The sequence below is a fragment of the Rhopalosiphum padi genome, chromosome 1, assembly GCF_020882245.1.
Source record: "Rhopalosiphum padi isolate XX-2018 chromosome 1, ASM2088224v1, whole genome shotgun sequence".
NCBI classification, from domain to species: Eukaryota; Metazoa; Arthropoda; class Insecta; order Hemiptera; family Aphididae; genus Rhopalosiphum; species Rhopalosiphum padi.
Genome location: NC_083597.1, coordinates 52,308,885 through 52,319,633, shown reverse-complemented (window position 1 = coordinate 52,319,633; position 10,749 = coordinate 52,308,885). Strand labels below are relative to the sequence as shown.

General features: G+C 27.6%; 1 long non-coding RNA gene across 1 annotated transcript in view; it reads left to right on the top strand.

Annotated features, from left to right (window-relative positions):
* LOC132917557 (uncharacterized) overlaps positions 1-8,967 on the top strand; it is a 33,388-nt gene extending 24,421 nt beyond the window's left edge. Inside the window, exons 6-7 of the long non-coding RNA XR_009660294.1 lie at positions 7,919-8,097; positions 8,767-8,967. This is a non-coding gene — a long non-coding RNA (uncharacterized LOC132917557). The remainder of the gene's footprint in view (positions 1-7,918; positions 8,098-8,766) is intronic.
* The last annotated feature ends 1,782 nt before the right edge of the window (positions 8,968-10,749 follow it).

Here is a 10,749-nt window from a genome sequence, read left to right as displayed (position 1 = left end):
TATTTCCATTATAAAGCCGTAAATATCCATTTATTTCTTAAAATTCCTACTTATTTTCCATTAAAAACCGTAAATCCGTTAAACGTACTCCGTATTCCCTAAAATAACAGTAAATATATATAAAATCGTTTAAAATCATCCAAATTTCCATTAAAAACCGTAATCCCGTTTAAAATCCTCCATATTTCCATTATAATGCAGTAAATATCCATATATTTCTTAAAATACCTCCATATTTCCATTATAATGCCGTAATTATCCATTTATTTCTTAAAATTCCTACTTATTTTCCATTAAAAGCCTTAAATCCGTTTAAAATACTACATATTTCCATTAAAAAACGTAATCCCGTTTAAAATCCTCCATATTTCCATTATAAAGCCGTAAATATCCATTTATTTCTTAAAATTCCTACTTATTTTCCATTAAAAGCCTTAAATCCGTTTAAAATACTACATATTTCCATTAAAAAACGTAATCCCGTTTAAAATCCTCCATATTTCCATTATAAAGCCGTAAATATCCATTTATTTCTTAAAATTCCTACTTATTTTCCATTAAAAACCGTAAATCCGTTAAACGTACTCCGTATTCCCTAAAATAACAGTAAATATATATAAAATCGTTTAAAATCATCCAAATTTCCATTAAAAACCGTAATCCCGTTTAAAATCCTCCATATTTCCATTATAATGCAGTAAATATCCATATATTTCTTAAAATACCTCCATATTTCCATTATAATGCCGTAATTATCCATATATTTCTTAAAATTCCTCCATATTTTCCATTAAAAGCCTTAAATCCGTTTAAAATCCTCCATATTTCCATTATAAAGCCGTAAATATCCATTTATTTCTTAAAATTCCTCCATATTTTCCATTAAAAGCCTTAAATCCGTTTAAAATCCTCCATATTTCCATTAAAAACCGTAAATCCGTTAAACGTACTCCGTATTCCCTAAAATAACAGTAAATATATATAAAATCGTTTAAAATCATCCAAATTTCCATTAAAAACCGTAATCCCGTTTAAAATCCTCCATATTTCCATTATAATGCAGTAAATATCCATATATTTCTTAAAATTCCTCCATATTTCCATTATAATGCCGTAATTATCCATATATTTCTTAAAATTCCTCCATATTTTCATTAAAAGCCTTAAATCCGTTTAAAATCCTCCATATTTCCATTATAAAGCCGTAAATATCCATTTATTTCTTAAAATTCCTCCATATTTTCCATTAAAAGCCTTAAATCCGTTTAAAATCCTCCATATTTCCATTAAAAACCGTAAATCCGTTAAACGTACTCCGTATTTCCCTAAAATAACAGTAAATATATATAAAATCGTTTAAAATCATCCAAATTTCCATTAAAAACCGTAATCCCGTTTAAAATCCTCCATATTTCCATTATAATGCAGTAAATATCCATATATTTCTTAAAATTCCTCCAATATTTCCATTATAATGCCGTAATTATCCATATATTTCTTAAAATTCCTCCATATTTTCCATTAAAAGCCTTAAATCCGTTTAAAATCCTCCATATTTCCATTATAAAGCCGTAAATATCCATTTATTTCTTAAAATTCCTCCATATTTTCCATTAATAGCCTTAAATCCGTTTAAAATCCTCCATATTTCCATTATAAAGCCGTAAATATCCATTTATTTCTTTAAATTCCTCCATATTTTCCATTAAAAGCCTTAAATCCGTTTAAAATCCTCCATATTTCCATTATAAAGCCGTAAATATCCATTTATTTCTTAAAATTCCTCCATATTTTCCATTAAAAGCCATAAATCCGTTTAAAATCCTCCATATTTCCATTTAAAAATGTAATCCCGATTATAATCCTCCGTATTTCCATTAAAAACCGTAAATCCGTTAAACATACTCCGTATTCCCTTATAGTAACAGTAAATATATATAAAACCGTTTAAAATCCTCCATATTTCCATTATAATGCCGTAAATATCCATTTATTTCTTAAAATTCCTACTTATTTTCCATTAAAAGCCTTAAATCCGTTTAAAATCCTCCATATTTCCATTATAATGCTGTAAATATCCATTTATTTCTTAAAATTCCTCCATATTTTCCATTAAAAGCCATAAATCCGTTTAAAATCCTCCATATTTCCATTTAAAAATGTAATCCCGATTATAATCCTCCGTATTTCCATTAAAAACCGTAAATCCGTTAAACATACTCCGTATTCCCTTATAGTAACAGTAAATATATATAAAACCGTTTAAAATCCTCCATATTTCCATTATAATGCCGTAAATATCCATTTATTTCTTAAAATTCCTACTTATTTTCCATTAAAAGCCTTAAATCCGTTTAAAATCCTACATATTTCCATTAAAAAACGTAATCCCGTTTAAAATCCTCCATATTTCCATTATAAAGCCGTAAATATCCATTTATTTCTTAAAATTCCTCCATATTTTCCATTAAAAGCCTTAAATCCGTTTAAAATCCTCCATATTTCCATTAAAAACCGTAAATCCGTTAAACGTACTCCGTATTCCCATATAATAACAGTAAAAAATATATATAAAATCGTTTAAAATCATCCAAATTTCCATGAAAAAACCGTAATCCCGTTTAAAATCCTCCATATTTCCATTATAATGCCGTAAATATCCATTTATTTCTTAAAATTCCTCCATATTTTCCATTAAAAGCCTTAAATCCGTTTAAAATCCTCCGTATTTCCATTATAATGCCGTAAATATCCATTTATTTCTTAAAATTCCTACTTATTTTCCATTAAAAGCCTTAAATCCGTTTAAAATCCTCCGTATTTCCATTAAAAACCGTAAATCCGTTAAACATACTCCGTATTCCCTTATAGTAACAGTAAATATATATAAAACCGTTTAAAATCCTCCATATTTCCATTATAATGCCGTAAATATCCATTTATTTCTTAAAATTCCTCCATATTTTCCATTAAAAGCCATAAATCCGTTTAAAATCCTCCATATTTCCATTTAAAAATGTAATCCCGATTATAATCCTCCGTATTTCCATTAAAAACCGTAAATCCGTTAAACATACTCCGTATTCCCTTATAGTAACAGTAAATATATATAAAACCGTTTAAAATCCTCCATATTTCCATTATAAAGCCGTAAATATCCATTTATTTCTTAAAATTCCTCCATATTTTCCATTAAAAGCCATAAATCCGTTTAAAATCCTCCATATTTCCATTTAAAAATGTAATCCCGATTATAATCCTCCATATTTCCATTAAAAACCGTAAATCCGTTAAACGTACTCCGTATTCCCTAAAATAACAGTAAATATATATAAAATCGTTTAAAATCATCCAAATTTCCATTAAAAACCGTAATCCCGTTTAAAATCCTCCATATTTCCATTATAATGCAGTAAATATCCATATATTTCTTAAAATTCCTCCATATTTCCATTATAATGCCGTAATTATCCATATATTTCTTAAAATTCCTCCATATTTTCCATTAAAAGCCTTAAATCCGTTTAAAATCCTCCATATTTCCATTATAAAGCCGTAAATATCCATTTATTTCTTAAAATTCCTCCATATTTTCCATTAAAAGCCTTAAATCCGTTTAAAATCCTCCATATTTCCATTAAAAACCGTAAATCCGTTAAACGTACTCCGTATTCCCATATAATAACAGTAAATATATATAAAATCGTTTAAAATCATCCAAATTTCCATGAAAAACCGTAATCCCGTTTAAAATCCTCCATATTTCCATTATAATGCCGTAAATATCCATTTATTTCTTAAAATTCCTACTTATTTTCCATTAAAAGCCTTAAATCCGTTTAAAATCCTCCATAATTTCATTATAATGCCGTAAATATCCATTTATTTCTTAAAATTCCTCCATATTTTCCATTAAAAGCCTTAAATCCGTTTAAAATCCTCCGTATTTCCATTATAATGCCGTAAATATCCATTTATTTCTTAAAATTCCTACTTATTTTCCATTAAAAGCCTTAAATCCGTTTAAAATCCTCCATATTTCCATTATAAAGCCGTAAATATCCATTTATTTCTTAAAATTCCTCCATATTTTCCATTAAAAGCCTTAAATCCGTTTAAAATCCTCCATATTTCCATTAAAAACCGTAAATCCGTTAAACGTACTCCGTATTCCCATATAATAACAGTAAATATATATAAAATCGTTTAAAATCATCCAAATTTCCATGAAAAACCGTAATCCCGTTTAAAATCCTCCATATTTCCATAATAATGCCGTAAATATCCATTTATTTCTTAAAATTCCTCCATATTTTCCATTAAAAGCCTTAAATCCGTTTAAAATCCTCCATATTTCCATTAAAAACCGTAAATCCGTTAAACGTACTCCGTATTCCCATATAATAACAGTAAATATATATAAAATCGTTTAAATCATCCAAATTTCCATGAAAAAACCGTATTCCCGTTTAAAATCCTCCATATTTCCATTATAATGCCGTAAATATCCATTTATTTCTTAAAATTCCTACTTATTTTCCATTAAAAGCCTTAAATCCGTTTAAAATCCTCCATATTTCCATTATAAAGCCGTAAAATATCCATTTATTTCTTAAAATTCCTCCATATTTTCCATTAAAAGCCATAAATCCGTTTAAAATCCTCCATATTTCCATTTAAAAATGTAATCCCGATTATAATCCTCCGTATTTCCATTAAAAACCGTAAATCCGTTAAACATACTCCGTATACCCTTATAGTAACAGTAAATATATATAAAACCGTTTAAAATCCTCCATATTTCCATTATAAAGCCGTAAATATCCATTTATTTCTTAAAATTCCTCCATATTTTCCATTAAAAGCCATAAATCCGTTTAAAATCCTCCATATTTCCATTTAAAAATGTAATCCCGATTATAATCCTCCATATTTCCATTAAAAACCGTAAATCCGTTAAACGTACTCCGTATTCCCTAAAATAACAGTAAATATATATAAAATCGTTTAAAATCATCCAAATTTCCATTAAAAACCGTAATCCCGTTTAAAATCCTCCATATTTCCATTATAATGCAGTAAATATCCATATATTTCTTATAATACCTCCATATTTCCTTATAATGCCGTAATTATCCATATATTTCTTAAAATTCCTCCATATTTTCCATTAAAAGCCTTAAATCCGTTTAAAATCCTCCATATTTCCATTATAAAGCCGTAAATATCCATTTATTTCTTAAAATTCCTCCATATTTTCCATTAAAAGCCTTAAATCCGTTTAAAATCCTCCATATTTCCATTAAAAACCGTAAATCCGTTAAACGTACTCCGTATTCCCATATAATAACAGTAAATATATATAAAATCGTTTAAAATCATCCAAATTTCCATGAAAAACCGTAATCCCGTTTAAAATCCTCCATATTTCCATTATAATGCCGTAAATATCCATTTATTTCTTAAAATTCCTCCATATTTTCCATTAAAAGCCTTAAATCCGTTTAAAATCCTCCGTATTTCCATTATAATGCCGTAAATATCCATTTATTTCTTAAAATTCCTACTTATTTTCCATTAAAAGCCTTAAATCCGTTTAAAATCCTCCATATTTCCATTATAAAGCCGTAAATATCCATTTATTTCTTAAAATTCCTCCATATTTTCCATTAAAAGCCATAAATCCGTTTAAAATCCTCCATATTTCCATTTAAAAATGTAATCCCGATTATAATCCTCCGTATTTCCATTAAAAACCGTAAATCCGTTAAACATACTCCGTATTCCTCTTATAGTAACAGTAAATATATATAAAACCGTTTAAAATCCTCCATATTTCCATTATAAAGCCGTAAATATCCATTTATTTCTTAAAATTCCTCCATATTTTCCATTAAAAGCCATAAATCCGTTTAAAATCCTCCATATTTCCATTTAAAATGTAATCCCGATTATAATCCTCCATATTTCCATTAAAAACCGTAAATCCGTTAAACGTACTCCGTATTCCCATATAATAACAGTAAATATATATAAAATCGTTTAAAATCATCCAAATTTCCATGAAAAACCGTAATCCCGTTTAAAATCCTCCATATTTCCATTATAATGCCGTAAATATCCATTTATTTCTTAAAATTCCTACTTATTTTCCATTAAAAGCCTTAAATCCGTTTAAAATCCTCCATAATTTCATTATAATGCCGTAAATATCCATTTATTTCTTAAAATTCCTACTTATTTTCCATTAAAAGCCTTAAATCCGTTTAAAATCCTCCATATTTCCATTATAATGCCGTAAATATCCATATATTTCTTAAAATTCCTCCATATTTCCATTATAATGCCGTAATTATCCATATATTTCTTAAAATTCCTCCATATTTTCCATTAAAAGCCTTAAATCCGTTTAAAATCCTCCATATTTCCATTAAAAACCGTAAATCCGTTAAACGTACTCCGTATTCCCATATAATAACAGTAAATATATATAAAATCGTTTAAAATCATCCAAATTTCCATTAAAAACCGTAATCCCGTTTAAAATCCTCCATATTTCCATTATAATGCAGTAAATATCCATATATTTTCTTAAAATTCCTCCATATTTCTATTATAATGCCGTAATTATCCATATATTTCTTAAAATTCCTCCATATTTTCCATTAAAAGCCTTAAATCCGTTTAAAATCCTCCATATTTCCATTATAAAGCCGTAAATATCCATTTATTTCTTAAAATTCCTCCATATTTTCCATTAAAAGCCTTAAATCCGTTTAAAATCCTCCATATTTCCATTAAAAACCGTAAATCCGTTAAACGTACTCCGTATTCCCATATAATAACAGTAAATATATATAAAATCGTTTTAAAATCATCCATATTTCCATTATAATGCCGTAAATATCCATATATTTCTTAAATTCCTCCATATTTTCCATTAAAAACCGTAATCTAGTTTAAAATCCTCCGTATTTCCCATTATAAAGCCGTAAATCCCGTTTATAATCCTCCGTATTTTCATTATAAAGCCGTAATCCCGTTAAAAGTACTTTGTATTCCCCCCTTATAGTAACGGTAAATATATATAAAATCGTTTAAAATCATCCATATTTCTATTATAAAGCCGTAAATATCCATAAATTTCTTAAAATTCCTCCATATTTCCATTAAAAACAGTTATCCTGTTTAAAATCCTCCATATTTCCATTAAAAACCGTAATCCTGTTTAAAATCCTCCATACCTATTTCCATTATAAAGCCGTAAAACCGTTAAAAGTACTCCGTATTCCCTTATAATAACAGTAAATATCCATCAAATATTTAAAATTCCACCATATCTCCATTATAAAGCCGTAAATATCCATATAATTCTTTAAATTTCTCCATATTTTCTTAATAAGACGTTAAATCGTTTATATTCTTCCATATTTCTATGTTAAAGCCGTAAAAAATCCATTAAATTATTAAAATTCCTCCATATTTCCTTGATAAAGCCTTATAACCCGATAAAAATCTTCTATATTTCCATTTTAAAACCGTAAAAATCATTAAATGCCTCAAATCTCCGTGAGAGCCGTTCTCACAACATCCAGTTAAACGTTAACTGACACTTAATCGGCGGAATTCTCTTAAAATCTGTTATTAGCCGGTTAGCGTTTACCGACACTTGATCGGAAATTGTAAAAATGGCCATGACAATATAATAGTACAGTATATGGTCTATTGATCTATCATATTAATTTATCATCCATGACAATCATTAATCTTCGCTATTCGTCGGAGACGATTGAAGGTTGTAATAATTTCAACAGAGGAAAAAAATAGATGTAGGTTCAAATCGTTAAACCTTACTTTAATATATATAATATTTTACAAGCATATGTCATTCTGTTCAGCTTTTTTTTATATATCTCAGTATCGTCAATTCGAAACGCGGTAAAGACGGACAAGGAAATCTGTTCCTGCGTCGGCGATGTGGAAGTACGAAAGCATGTTTTTACATTCGATTTTTCGCTACCAGAACGACCTCTTAACGTTTGGACATTACATATGAGATATTACACAACTAAGTTTCACAAAAAAATCTATGTTTACGTGAGTTTGATTTTCTATACTTTTAAGCTTTAATTTACTGTTTTAGATATAAAATAAATACATACTTATTGCTAATTTATTGCTACCCGCCAGGTGACGTATACGTATGCATATTTTATTCCCGTAAGCGCGATGCGTAAAATACGTGAGACCGAAAATACATAATCGTCATATTACCAGATCCTTATTATAGAATAATAATTTATATTTAATATTTATAATATTATATAATATAATATTTATAATTAGTATAGCATTTTTCATTTATAACCGTCCTAATACCCGACCGATATAAGTTTTTTTTTATCCCCAACAAAAATAAAAAGTTTTCTGATAAGACACATTAATATTTTATAATCGTCTGAATTTTTAATTTTTATAACATTTCATATTTCTATGATAATTATTTCTTCTCAACCAATTTTTGTTTTTTTGTAGTTATTTAAAAACGTAGGTAAGTATTTGAAACTTTTACCATATGTTTGCATTTCTTATACATATTATAATTTTCAAATTATTTTGACTATATACTATAAATATAGCATAACACCATAAATAGATGCATATATTACATATGTTAGTATCGCAAATTATCTGAGCATATTTAGAACCTATCGATTAATTTTAAAATCAGTAAAAATAATATGAGTATGTATTATTCCTAAACAGGACGGTACCGGAACGGGTATGATTTAGTCACATGTGTATAACGAGTCGAATGTGAATAACTGCTTGTATTTGGAAATTAATTTTATTGATTTTGTAAGTCCTTCTTTATTATACGTAGATCATAATCTATTAACTATTTAATATGTAATATTAATTTAATGATTAAACTTTTAAATATTATTAAAATTGTTAATCATTTAGTTCAGCCAAACCGTAAACTGCTGTATAGCTACCTACTATAGTAGGTGACTACATCTAGACTAGGTTAAGTATGTCACTATAACGAATTTGTACAATTTGAATTCAATGTATAATAAACATTGTGTACAATGTAAAATTATGCTGGTCGAAGATGGTCTTATTTTTTGGTGAAAAATTTTATCAAACAACTATTGAAATAATAAAATTATAATTAAAAAAAGAAAAATTCAGGATAATATACGCTTATTATGATTTTACGTATGAAAATAATTAGATACCAAAAGTTTCGTAATAAATCCTATAATATCACAAAGAATAATTCTATAAAAAAACATATGATTTATCATATTATTATAATATTTATCATCCATGGCAAACGACAATCATCGTCATTTGTAGGAGACGATTAACAATTCTAATAATTTTATTGAACAGTCGTCAAACAACAGCCTTCAGTACATTTATCATGTACTCTTATTTTCATAAAATATTTCAATGATTCCATTCCGAAGCGTAAAAAAGACGAATGAAGAAATAAACTAGCTATTTCTTTGGTGGCGGTGCACGTTTGAACTTTAATATGGCACAGCTTGATTTCGCCGAAAAGCGTCGAAGGATACTTACGTAGGTTAATTTTCCTATAATTTTGGGGGTAATAATAAATTTACTTTTTATACATAAAATAAATGTTTATATTTATATAAAATAAAGTCGTTATAACTTATAAGTACACCTTAGATCCTGGACGTAGCGAAAAATGTATAATGATTTTACAATTATGTAGTTTATTTTCTGTCTGCCATGAATTTTTGTAGCAAATATGATCTATTTGGTACTTTGGGTGGTAAATAGTAAAATAAAATAAAAAAATTCAGATCATGCCATAATATTGGAAAAAAAAAACTGGAAATATTACGCTATATCCTACTATCCTAGTATAATTTCAACCCGCAGGACGATTGGCAGCATCAATAAGCAGCCCATCTGAATAACAAGTGTCGCAACTAGTCGCAAGGGTGTATTTGTTCAATACTATAATTTTTGAACAGTAGTACAGTATATTATGAATATTTACATTGTACTTAACTTTTATGGTTTTTTCCAAATAATGTACTGTACTACGGATTTAGGCGGTGTTCTTTTATTTTTATTTTAATAATAATTTGATAAATTACCAAATTTTTCAATTTTTTTTCTTATCACATAGCTAGTTCGTCTTTCTGTATGTTTAAGTTTATATTTTTATGGTTATTGTACTGTTTAACGTTCTTAAAAGAGAGTGAAGAATTTAAACAGTGGCAACCAAACAGAAAGTTAAACAGCACTATACTATAATCTTCTTGTTTAAATTTTTTAACTGAAAACTATGAATATAAAATTTAAAATTAATTTTAATTCAAAAAAAATAAAAGAACACCAACACAGATTTCTTTAATATTAAAATTGATTTTTCTATAAGTTTAAATTACATTTAATCTGCACATTAGTTGAAGTTTTATAAGAACCGAAAATTTGGCTGGATCATGGACTACCCACCGACGAAGAATTTGTCATTGAGCTGATGGAAAATGCGTCGGCTATGTGTTTCAACTCGGAGGACGTTTGACTGCAGCAAAAAGAAGTCAATTATTATTATAGTCGATCGACGTTCGCTCGTTCTCGCTTACGATGTGGATTAGGCCTACTGGGGACACCACAATAAAAAAAACGTGCCTCGTGTAATACCTCATAAACAACACGTACGATGTTATTATATGTCGTTTAAGATTAAGACTAAAGATG